Source organism: Gouania willdenowi, chromosome 11 (genome assembly GCF_900634775.1).
Source record: "Gouania willdenowi chromosome 11, fGouWil2.1, whole genome shotgun sequence".
NCBI lineage: Eukaryota > Metazoa > Chordata > Actinopteri > Blenniiformes > Gobiesocidae > Gouania > Gouania willdenowi.
Window position 1 is genome coordinate 26656626 of NC_041054.1, and position 12967 is coordinate 26669592.

General features: G+C 42.0%; 1 protein-coding gene across 1 annotated transcript in view; it reads left to right on the forward strand.

Annotated features, from left to right (window-relative positions):
• LOC114471970 (retinoic acid receptor beta-like) overlaps positions 1-12967 on the forward strand; it is a 128129-nt gene that overhangs the window by 38342 nt on the left and 76820 nt on the right. The gene's annotated exons all lie outside the window — the stretch shown is intronic.

The window sequence follows — 12967 nt, forward strand, 5'->3', positions numbered from 1 at the left end:
TAAAAATGATTTGAATTGAATTAACACTTGCCAGAAGAAACATATTTATTTATTGAAGGATATGCCCCTTGAGATGGAACATCTCGTTTTCGAGGGGGTCCTCAACTTACATAAAGTGACAGATACAGCAGAGCAGACAATACAAGAATTCAGTATTTCAAAAATAATAAATACAACAAAATATAGATAGACACACACACATACACACCCACACACACACAGTATACATTTAACAGTTGATCAAAACAGTAAATATTTTATACAAAAATAAATAAGTAATAATAGTGATATCATTAATAGTAGCTATCTAATGATAGTAAAAACTTTCATTAGATTAAATGAATAAAAAAGGTTTCGGTTACATAGCCTATAATCAAAAACAGACAGATATTCTGGAGATGGAGGACAAGAGCATTTTTGAACAGAGACAGAGAGGTTAGAGAGCGGATCGATAATGGGAGAATGTTCCAGTCAAATGCAGCTTTATATTTGAATGAAAATTTACCGACTACTTTTTTGACTCTAGGGACAACAAGATATGGTTGATCAGCATGACGCAAACTGTATGACGATCTGAAAGGAATTATATATTGTTTTAAATAATCAGGAAAACTTAAATTAATACATTTAAATCTAAATAATAGCCGGTGAAGCTGTCGTCTAGATGCCAGAGAGAGCCATGACAAATGTTCATACATTTGGCAGTGGTGAGTTCTGAAGGAACACAGACACAATCTACACAGACTATTGTAAGTGATATTAAGTGGTTGGAGAATCGTGGCAGTGGTGTTTTGCTAAATAATATCTCTGTAATCAATAATGGGAAGAATCAATTGTAAAATTATCCTTTTTCTAACTGAGTAACTAAAACAATTAACTGATTGATAAAGCAATTTTAAGCGATAAGAAATGTTGTTTGTAATAGTTTAAATATGAGTTTTAAATGACAGTGAGGAGTCTAGCCATAGACCAAGATATTTAAACTGATCAACAACTGGGACTGGTGACAAATCAGAAAAAGTAAGTTTATTCTCATTGGCTGAGATTGGGCGAACCCGCTTCTGGAACAACATAAAATTTGATTAAGAGTTATTGAGTAATAGTTTATTAGATTGTAGCCAGGATTGAACTGCATTGAAGTCATACTGAATAGATTGATTAATATCTGAGATATTAGATTTTGCAGAATAAATCACGGTGTCATCAGCATAAAGTTGGATGTTACAGTCATTGCATGCAAGAGGGAGATCATTAATAAATATTGAAAATAAAAGTGGGCCAAGAGTTGGAAAAATATCAAATTTTTTGCCAGTCCTAATATGCGTTAAAATTTTAAAGAATTTTTAAACGTGTTTAGTCCCTCAAAAATGCAATCACTTTTTTGTAAGAATAATAATAATTAAATTAGGGTGTGTTGTTTCTTGGGCCCTAATTAAAACTGCATGCCAGTGACCATCACACCTGCCATGCCCATCCATCATCTTCAGTGGTAGACTTAGCATTTTGGGGACCCAAGGCAAACTTTTGTGTAGGGGCTCTCCAACTTGGCTATATCATGAAATATTTGGCATTTTAGGGGTCAAGCAGCATTTAGTATGAATGAATGAATACATTGTATTTGGTTGTCCATTCAATGCTGAAGCAACTTGCTTATATGAGCCCTTAACAATTTAAACTATTTAAACATCTGTGGCATAAGTATGTTGGATTTGACTTGCTAAGTTTGGACCTACATTAACAAAGTATTTATTGAATTTGTTTGCAATTTCTTGCACACAATCTGTTTTTTTGCCATCGTCTTTGACTATGTATGTCAATGGATCTTTGTAATTATGGTGATCAATTACATTCAAAGTTGATTTAATGTTAGATTTATACTTTTACAAGTGTGCTTAATAGTTTTGCTTCTGCCGTCTTATAATGGTTATCAACTTTTTCTGAATTTTCTGGATACCTTTAAGTTTACACTAATGTTTAATTTATACTTTCCTCACTGGACAAAAATAATTATAGAGTGGCATAAATGTATTGAGAAAAGCATTATATGAATCATTTGCATCTTCAACATAAACCTCATAGTAGTATGCTCATTTGTTTCGTAGTATTGCATTTTTTTTTTTTACACTGTCTCCCCAGCAAACACATTTAAACGTGTGTGTGTGTTAGGGTTGTTCAGTTGGACCCATAAACAAACACAACACCCAAAGTGGGGGTCGACGTGAATTTATTTAACAAAAAGTGTCCTCTTGGCTTGGCTTGATCCTGGGAGTGGCTCCAGAGCAGGCTCGGGTACTAGAGGAATAAAAGTCCAGAATCAAAAATAAAACTTGGCAAAAGGCATAGACTTCATGATATCTCTAGAGCAGAAGTACCGCAGCATAGACGGAACAATCCAACGATGAGTGGAGGTGAGTCTGAGGCTTTTGTATTGCAGTGATGAGTAATTGGAGCCAGGTGTGCCTGCTCGGAGTCTACGCCCCACCAGGACCAAGCCTAAAAGAAAAACAAAGAGCCACAAGAGGGAGACAAAAACAGGCACATATGGCCAAAAACATAACAGGACCCCCCCTCAACGGACGCCTCCTGGCGTCCTACCAGGCCTGTCAGGGAACCAGCGATAGAAGTCCCCCAGTAGACCAGGGTCCAGGATAAGGCAACGAGAAACCCACGGCTGCTCCTCAGGGCCATAACCCTCCCAATCAACAAGAAATTGGAATCTACGCTCTCGGCGGCGCACATCCAGGATCCGACTAACCGTGAAGGCAGGGTGACCCTCAACAAGCCGGGAGGGAGGCGGGGGGACGGCCGGAGGCCACAAAGGACTGGACATGACGGGCTTGATCAAGGAAACGTGGAACACAGGATGAACTCGTAGAGCAGCGGGCAATTTAAGTTTGACAGAGACGGGGTTCACAATCTTCTCAATCTCGTATGGTCCCACATACCTCGGAGCCAGTTTCTTGCAGTCCACTTGGAGGGGCAGATCACGGGAAGAGAGCCACACCCTCTGTCCTGTTTGGTAGACCGGTGCTGCCGTGCGACGGCGGTTGGCAGTTTGCTGGCTACGAGCTGCAGAACGTGTGAGGGCAGAACGGACGGTATTCCAAACGGCTCGGCACCGACGAAGATGGGCCTGAACAGATGGGACAGCCACCTCCCGTTCTTGTGCAGGAAACAGAGGCGGCTGGAAACCAAGAGAAGCCATGAAAGGAGAGAGTCCAGTAGCAGAACTTGACATGGAATTGTGTGCATATTCAACCCAAGGAAGAAAAGTGGACCAAGCAGTAGGATGGCGGGCTGTCACACAACGAAGGGCAGTTTCGAGACATTGGTTTGCCCTCTCTGCCTGACCGTTTGACTGTGGATGAAAACCTGAGGAAAGGCTGGCTGATGCTCCAATGGCCTGACAGAATGCTCTCCATACTTGTGAAGAGAATTGAGGTCCACGATCCGATACGATGTCCACAGGGATCCCGTGTAAACGCAAAACATGTTGGACTAACAAGTTAGCCGTCTCCAAGGCAGATGGGAGTTTGGGAAGGGGGACAAAATGGACTCCCTTGGAGAAACGATCGATAATGGTTAGGATAACTGAATTACCTTCGGATTGGGGCAGGCCGGTAACAAAGTCCACCGCAATATTAGACCAGGGTTGTGAGGGCACCGGACGAGGATGCAGCAAACCGGCAGGAGGCAAGTGAGATGACTTGCTACGGGCACAGATATCACAAGCAGACAAACTCACGGACGTCAGAACCCATAGAGGGCCATCAAAATCTCGGTTTAATGAAGGTCATAGTGCGTTGGATACCTGGGTGGCAGCAGAGCTTGGAGGAGTGGCCCCACTGGAGAACTTGGGAACGAACTGAGGCTGGGACAAAAAGGCGATCCCTGACCGGGATCCGGCTCCGAGCGTTGGGCCTCTGTGACTGTGTCTTCAATCTCCCAGTGGGCAGCAGCAACCACACAGGAAGGGGGCAGTATGGTGCCTGGAACAGATTCAACAGGGTCAGAAGTGTAAAGCCGGGACAAGGCATCAGGCTTGCCGTTCTTCGGTAGGTCAAAGTGAAGTTGAACCTGCTTAAAAAAGGGCCCAACGTGCTTAGCGGGGGTTGAGCCTTTGTTCTGACCGGAGGTAAGAAAGGTTCTTGTGGTCAGTCCAAATGATAAAGGATTGCTGCGCCCCCTCCAACCAGTGTCTCCAATCTTGGAGGGCTGAAACTACAGCCAATAGCTCACGGTTACCTATGTCATAGTTTCTCTCCGCCTCAGAAAGCCTCTTCGAAAAAAAAGCACATGGGTGTAGCTTGTTGGTCTCAGCAGAGCATTGGGACAGAATGGCACCCACACCTAGATCGGATGCATCCACTTCCACAACAAACTGTCGACTGGGGTCTAGATGGATGAGTACAGGTGCAGTGGTGAACCTCCGTTTGAGCAGGTCAAACGCACTCTGAGCATCAGAGGTCCAGGTGAAGGGAATGGAGCTCGAGGTAAGGCGAGTGAGCGGGGCGGCAACTCTGCTGAAATCCTTGATAAATCGCCTGTAAAAATTAGCAAAGCCCAAGAATCTTTGTAAGTTCTTTCGGGATGTGGGGGTAGGCCACTCAGCCACAGCCTGAATCTTGGCTGGATCCGCTTTCAATTTGCCCTGTTCGATAATGAAGCCCAGAAAACTAACAGTGGGTCTGTGAAATTCACACTTCTCCGCCTTGACAAATAATTTGTTCTCCAAAAGTCTTCTCAGAACAAGACGGACATGCTGAATGTGCTCCTGGATGTCCCGGGAGAATTTGAGGATGTCATCGATGTATACAAAAATGAATTTGTTCAGCATGTCACGCAAAACGTCGTTGACCAGGGCCTGGAAGACAGCGGGAGCATTAGTGAGCCCGAAAGGCATTACCTGGTATTCAAAGTGTCCCAATGGCGTATTGAAGGCAGTCTTCCATTCATCGCCACTCCTGATACGCACCAGATGATAGGCGTTGCGTAGATCCAGCTTGGAAAAAACAGTGGCCCTGTGCAGAGGCTCAAAAGCAGAATCAATTAAAGGCAGTGGGTACTTGTTCTTTATCGTAACATCATTAAGCCCTCGGTAATCGATGCAAGGGTGCAAGGTCTTATCCCTCTTTCCTACAAAGAAAAAGCCAGCAGCAACAGGTGAGGAGGAGGGCCGAATAAGACCGGTGGCTAATGAGTCATGAATGTATCTCTCCATAGCCTCCCGCTCAGGTCCAGACAGCTTGTATAAACGGCTAGAGGGTAAAGGAGCACCAGGGAGAAGATCAATAGCCCAATCATATGGTCTGTGTGGAGGAAGTGAAAGTGCCTTATCTTTACAGAAAACCTCAGCCAAATCATGGTATTCAGATGGTACAATGGAAAGATCCGGGGGTTGTGTCACATTTGGGATATGGGTATGCACAGGAGAGATAGCTGAACGCAGACAGTTGGAGTGACAAAACACGCCCCAGGTAATTGAGCCCGTAGACCACTCAAACTGTGGATTATGCAAGGATAGCCATGGTATTCCAAGAACAATAGGAGCTAGAGGAGAAGGGAGAACATAGAGCCTAATAGTCTCCTTGTGATTTCCTGAAAGAATGAGCGTAATAGGGATTGTGCAATAAGTAACATGAGCTATTAGATGCCCATCCACAGCCTTAATTGTCCTGGGTTTGTCTATGGGCTCGGTGGGAATGCCAGTCTGCTTCACAAAATCTGCATCAACAAAATTCTCATCAGATCTGGAGTCTATTAAGGATATCACAGAAAATGGCTCACCATTGTACAAGACTGAAGACTGCAGCTGGATACGTTGTGGTGGGGGTTTCATGGCTCATCAGGACCCCCTGACTCACTGATGAGCTACATCTTTTGGCAGAAGGCTACATTGGCTCCGAACGTGATCCGAGCCCCCACAGTAGAAACACAAACGGGACTGCAGGCGACGCTGATGTTTGGCAGGATCAAGACGCAGACGTTCAAGCTGCATTGGTTCCTCAGTGGTGGAAGATTGTGTCTTGCTTGATTCCATCTCAAACTTAGGGGAAGCGGGTGCTTGGGGATGAAAACTAACTTGATTTCTTCATAACTTCATTTCGGTTATAAACTGCTGATACGACTGCAAAATCTCAGATTCGCTGTTCCATATAGCTGTAGCCCACTCAGCCGCCTCTCCGGATAGTAACCCAATTACATAAGCAATACGTGATCTATCAGAAGCATATTTCTGGTGCTGCTGTTCGAAGACTAGATCACACTTTAACAAAAAGCTCCCACAGGAACCAAGTTCCCCAGAGTATGGTTGAGGTGTAGGAATATATGGCTCACGTGCTGTTCGGAGAGTAGCAGGTTGAGGTGAGTCAGAGGCCTGAGCAGGTGGATTAGAGGTGGTCGGTGTGGCAGCAGGTGAGGCCAATTGAGCAGTGACTTGGATCAGCTGGGTTTGCACTTGCGTTACTTGTGTGGAAAGTTCTCCTAACGCATCAATCACCTTCTTCAATCCCTGGTCATGGCGTCCAAGAGTCTGTCCAAGCACAGTGAGGACCTTGACAATGGATGCTGGGTCGGTTGGATCCATAGTGGTTGGATTGTTCTGTTAGGGTTGTTAAGTTGGACCCATAAACAAACACAACACCCAAAGTGTGGGTCGACGTGAATTTATTTAACAGAAAGTGTCCTCTTGGCTTGGCTTGATCCTGGGAGTGGCTCCAGAGCAGGCTCGGGTACTCGAGGAATAAAAGTCCAGAATCAAAAATAAAACTTGGCAAAAGGCATAGACTTCATGATATCTCTAGAGCAGAAATACCGCAGAATAGACGGAACAATCCAACGATGAGTGGAGGTGAGTCTGAGGCTTTTGTATTGCAGTGATGAGTAATTGGAGCCAGGTGTGCCTGCTCGGAGTCCACGCCCCACCAGGACCAAGCCTAAAAGAAAAACAAAGAGCCACAAGAGGGAGACAAAAACAGGCACATATGGCCAAAAACATAACAGTGTGTGTGTTACCGTTTCATGTTAAGGCCCTGTTTACACGACAACATTTGCTTCGGTTTACTGAATCCGAATAAAGCTTGAGCCCATTGCTATACAACATTATTTAAATCCATGCCCAGTGTGCACATGTAACACAGCTGAGAGAGCAGCTTTCTACATATGTGACACACACCTCCACGAGTCATTTATGCATTTTGAACTTCATGTATTCATGTACCAGAGGACAGACGTCCATTTAAATGGACTAAATGGTAAATGGACTTGATTTTATATAGCGCTTTATCACCACACTGAAGCAGTCTCAAAGCGCTTTACATATCAGCTCATTCACCCAATCACTCTCACATTCACACACCAGTGGGACAGGACTGCCATGCAAGGCGCTAGTCGACCACTGGGAGCAACTTAGGGTTCAATGTCTTGCCCAAGGACACTTCGACACATAGTCAGGTACTGGGATCGAACCCCCAACCTCTTGATCAGAAGACGACCCACTACCACCTGAGCCACGGTCACCTCCTCATCATCCATGTGTGCGCCTTTCTTATGCAAATCAAAACACATCACCTTACCGTCTATTTAGCGTGCAGCTTTCGAGCCGAGTCCAACCAGAGTCCGTGTTAAAAAGATAGAAATTAAGCCCGACTCTGAGTTTGGGCAAATGCGATATATAAAGCTCTATGTATGAATGCAGCTCTGTGATTATGGTCAGAATCTGGTGCAGGCATGAAATACGTCTCCGCTGACACAAAAAGGTTTCCTGTTTACATGGAGACGGCGTGATGACATAAATGGAATAGCTTAATATCATGTTGAGCGGGGGGAGCGTAAATCAATATAGGCAATAAGGTAATCAAAATAAATTATGATTGCCTTATTGCAAACAACAACAAAAAACTGTGAGGCATCAAAATTTTGGGAGTGGGCTCTCGGGGACCCCTACTAGTTAGGGGCCCAAGGCAAGCGCGCCCTTTTGCCTAATGGTAAGTCCTCTGATCATCTTCCTGACAAATGATCATCCAATTGTCCAGAGCATTTCTAAACATTTTGGACATATGAAAACTGTCATCACAATACATAGTCCAATGAAATAAATGCTTTTCTATTACCACCAGGGGGCAGTAAGACTTTTTGCAAGAATTGTCACTGAAGACGGAACACGCTCCCTGTTCTGCACATGACTTTGGGTTTTGATTGAATACGTTTTGGCTGCATTATTCCAAAAAAATTTTAAAGTGGAAATTATAAACACTGGAGGAGGAGTTTGCATTTAAAGACAGTGTGGTTTGGCCAAAAATTTAGAAAAAATGCCCACTAAAGTCAAAATTGCGGAAAATCAAATGTTACCATGTTTCTGGACTTAAACACAGCACATATGCACACTTCTGTGTCCACCACCACCCTGAAACGGACAGAAGTGTCCGGTATGAAAGTGAAAGTAAATGGGAGCGCGCAGTTCCTCTTTAGGACTCTCCCTTTCAACATGTCCGATAAACAAATAAAACAAGTGCGCACATACAAACACACACAGGCGCTAACAGCAGATGCTGTCCTCACTTTCAGAGCCAGTAGACTAGGGAAGAAGTCTGGCGCTCAGCCGCTTCGCTCCAACCGAGAGACATTTTGGCCGTTTGCCCATAGGTTCTTACATTTGTGCACAAAATTGAGTGAAATAAAGTCGTGTCACGTAAAGCAAACAACTGTTCGGTCAAAATATCAGCAAAGCCTAATTTTATATTTAGCAACCCATAGTAGAACTCTGTGTTTCTTTTTTAAGAAGAATTTGTGTATTGATTGAATTTATTAAGATTTTATTTTATAAAGTCTGTGTACAATGACATACAATCTATCTATCTATCTATCTATCTATCTATCTATCTATCTATCTATCATTATGATTAATTAAGGTCAGGTATTAATGAGTAACACATTTTTTATTATTTGATTCACACTACTTGTGTGTTGTTTGTTCCCTGTGTGATTTATTACTACCTCCATTCTTCATCATCGTTTACTTGTTTGTTTGTTTGTTAGCAGGATTACGTCAAAAGCACTGAACAGATTTGAACAATTTCTATCCAAAGATAGACCTTTTTTTGGAGGGGATCCGCATCAATATACTGATTCTGTATCATTTTCTAAAATCAAAAAATCTTTACCAAAAATAATTTCAAAAATTCATACCTCAGTTCATAAGTGACTGATCTTTATGACATTTGATTCCGTTATGTCAGGCTGATTTTTCTATTATCCCATTCACACCCAAATTGCACATTTGATTTTGATCATTATTATTATGATTATTTTTTTTAAAAGGGATACCCTTACATTTAGACCTAACTATATGGTTATTAGTGGAGATAGGAATTAAAAATGTTAAGTGATCATGGTACCTGATCAACATCTGTGTATTTAGGTCTGGATTTTTGCATTTAGAAAAATGCAATATTTTGAATAAATAAAAATATCATGAAGTACAAACTGCAGGATCTCATGCTTCAGAAGTCCTAGAATTTTTTTCAACATTTTTAATATAATTTGAGATATACTGGAGAAATTGCAGTTGTTGTTTTTTGTTTTAGTTTTACTGGAGTTCTGCCAAACTATTTGCCATTAGAAGTGACAGACATTGTGTAAGTATGAGCAGAGAGAAATTACCCGATTATATTGGGAACCTGTGAAAATACGAACACAATCTTTGACTAGAGTTCAACACGCCTGGGCTAGTCAGTCAGTTCCAGGTCCATCATTCTGTGTGAAGTTTACATGTTCTCCCTGTGCTGTTTCATGTTGGATTCCCTTGATAAAACATGCTAGGTGTGCTCGGTTCATTGGCATCTCTCATTCTGACATAGAAGTGTGTGTTTTGGTGGTTGTCTGTATGAATGACAGCTTACTTCAGCTGGGAGAGGATCCACCAGACCCCGGGACGCTGGATGGGATAAAATGACTACAGAAGAAAAATGAAGGGATAATAAATCTGAATCCATCTTGTTGAAGAAAGGGAAAGACTTCCAGTTTTCCAAAGTAAAAGTTGCATTCTTCATATGGTCTATAGGAACAAAGGTAGATTTTTCTGTACCAATGAATTCAACATTGACTAGACGACCTTCAGACGAGTCTTCAGTGTAGCGTTTTCTCATTGTGTTGGTTCATAAACTTGATGTAATCCATGTATATCCATAATGTGTTAGAGGAAAGTTTAAATAAGGATTGTTGCAGGTTGGCCTTGACCTGCCAGCAAACCTTCCACAAGTAGCTGCTCTGCACAAAATGCCATTTTGTCTTTTAATGCATTGTGTGCTAAATGCACCGTACACAATCTCCAGCTGCTACGGCAACAGTCAACGCACACACCACAACCCCCAAACAACGTGTCACTTATTTAGCACACATGCACACACACACGCACACACACACACACGCACACACACGCACACGCACACCCGCACACACACACATTTTCAAGGCTAAGTGACCTGTACCTTCACAGCTTTGAATGACATAAGTAGCTGAGTAGCCTTGAGTTCTGCACCCAACCCGAACACACTTTTATCACAGCTGATGGGGGATAAAGGCCGCCTCCATCTTCATCCATCACAGCGCACAGGTAGTGTCTACCAACTCACTCAGCTTACATCAGCCAGGATAAAGGCCTCTATTAAGAAACTGAATAATGCCAACAGAAGGGAGGTGACCTCAGTCCGGTCACATGCTGCCACAGCTTCTTTCCTATTGGCTGTTTGTGGCTTGTATCTATGGCCCAGTCGTTGACAGATGCTTGAGGCTGAGGTGAGATGGGCTACAGAGTCAGCCGTTTCAGTCCTGTGATCTAATCTGTTACCCATCATGCATCCCGCTTCACTAATGAAAAGGCAAAGTCCCATCCGTCACCGACGCCTACGGTAAATGGAATTTTAACCCCCGTCTTATACAAAATGAAGCTCCCCAGGCAACGCCTGCAAACGTGCAAAATGCCCTGGATGATGTATGGTCATTGCTAAACACCTCGCAGCAATGATAAATTAATGACATGGAAGGAAAGATCAGGAGGGGCTAACATTCCCAACAAATACACCTCAGCCGGAAGAAGAACATGGAAGGCTTGTGCTTGGTTTGGTCAGGATAACGTCAGACAACAATGAATTCATACGTTCACTGTACGCCCACCTTTAAGCGGGCGGCCCTGTAACAAGATCTGAAAGACCACATAAATCACTATAAATCTTACCGTTATCAACTGTACAGCACTTTTCCCCCTCTGGAATTACTAACATTCCAACCTCTTTCATTTTATAATCTGTATCAGGTCACAGACATTCCCACCTGCAGAAAATCAATAATCATGCAAAAGCAAGACAAGAAGCTACATCAGTCGATTTGTGAAGCAAGTTTGTAGAACTGTCAATAAAATATTAAATTGATAAAAGATATCATTATTTATATTTTTTTTAGCCTGTCATTGTATCTTTTATCTAAGAAACCTGTCTATGGAGAAACCCTGATCACTGAAGCTAAGGTGATTAGCTAGCTTACAACTAGGGACAAATATTCTATCACAGTTTAAAATGATCTTTTTCGTGCTGAAGATTACCAACTCATGGCATAAGTACTGATCACTTCTCTGATTTGATGATAGTTTTGTTGGTTTTAGTGACAAAGTTTGGTCAGATGAATCAGGCTTTGGTTTCCCAGCAGAACAAAGGCTGGCTCTACTATCTCAGCAGCACAGATGATGGTTTGATCCAGCATCAAGTACTTACAATTTAATTCAAGCCACATCTTTCCAGACCTAATTTAACTTAATTACCACAGTTTTTTAAATTAATTTAATTTTAATTTAATTTAATTTAATTTAATTTAATTTAATTTAATTTAATTTAATTTAGTAATTAAAATCCAATGAGCCTATCTTTTAAAAGTAGGACTTGAAGATATTCAATATTAGCTTTGTTGCTGGTACGCCAATATTGTCCAACACTATTTTTCCAATATTAACCGATATCAATATTTACGCAACCCATTCCACCCAACCTAATTTAATATGATGTCCCACTGCATTCCACAAATGAATATCATCTGTGCAAAATAAGAAAACTTTGATTGAAATAGCTAGCGAGTTAGCATTATCTTTGCAGTTAGTCCGTGAGCTAGTTAAATATGTATAAACCAGGGAACAAGTATTTATATTACCATATGAAATGACTGAAACACATTGTAAACACTGCTTATCCAAATGCACAAGTTAGCGCTTTAACACCATAAAAAAGGGAGAACAACAGCGCTTTTCTGTTTTTCAATATTGGTGGAAAAACTGATACCGATGTCAACCAATTATACCTTTTATGGAAGATATGGATCATATCGTAATTTTTTTGTAGTTTAAAAAACAACCAACATTTTACATATTGGTAAATAAAATGGTAAGGTCATTTTTTAAAAGAAGTGACAGCAATATTTTGCACGGTCCTTGAAGCTCTTTCACTGACACTGTTTGTTGGCTCTATAAACCTTCATAAACTCAACTACATTAAATGTCTCTTATGGTGAACTTTTGTTTAACTCAATGTCAATGAAATCCTTTGTTTGAAAGACAAGTGAAAATCCAATGTCACCTTGTGGAGCTGTGCCGCGGCGCTCCCCGCTAACAGCTGAACCAAACGCTTTGGTTATGCTCTCATTCTGCAACGGCACATTTACTGTTTGATACCCAGAGGTTCCTCCTGCTTTGTTCCTAACAGTGCTGTGTTCCTCAAATTAAATCCAACATTTGAAGCTGTGCTGAGCTCCCAATAGGGACACACGTCTGTTGATTCTTTTCGTTCTAATGACAGTGAAACGAGAGAACATCCAGTCTATTGTTGCACAGACTGTTGTGACCATAGGAAATGTAGCAGCAGGAGTATTTCAACAGAGCATAGGATCAGAAAGAAACAAGGTTACATTTAAGAGAGCCTGCGTGTTT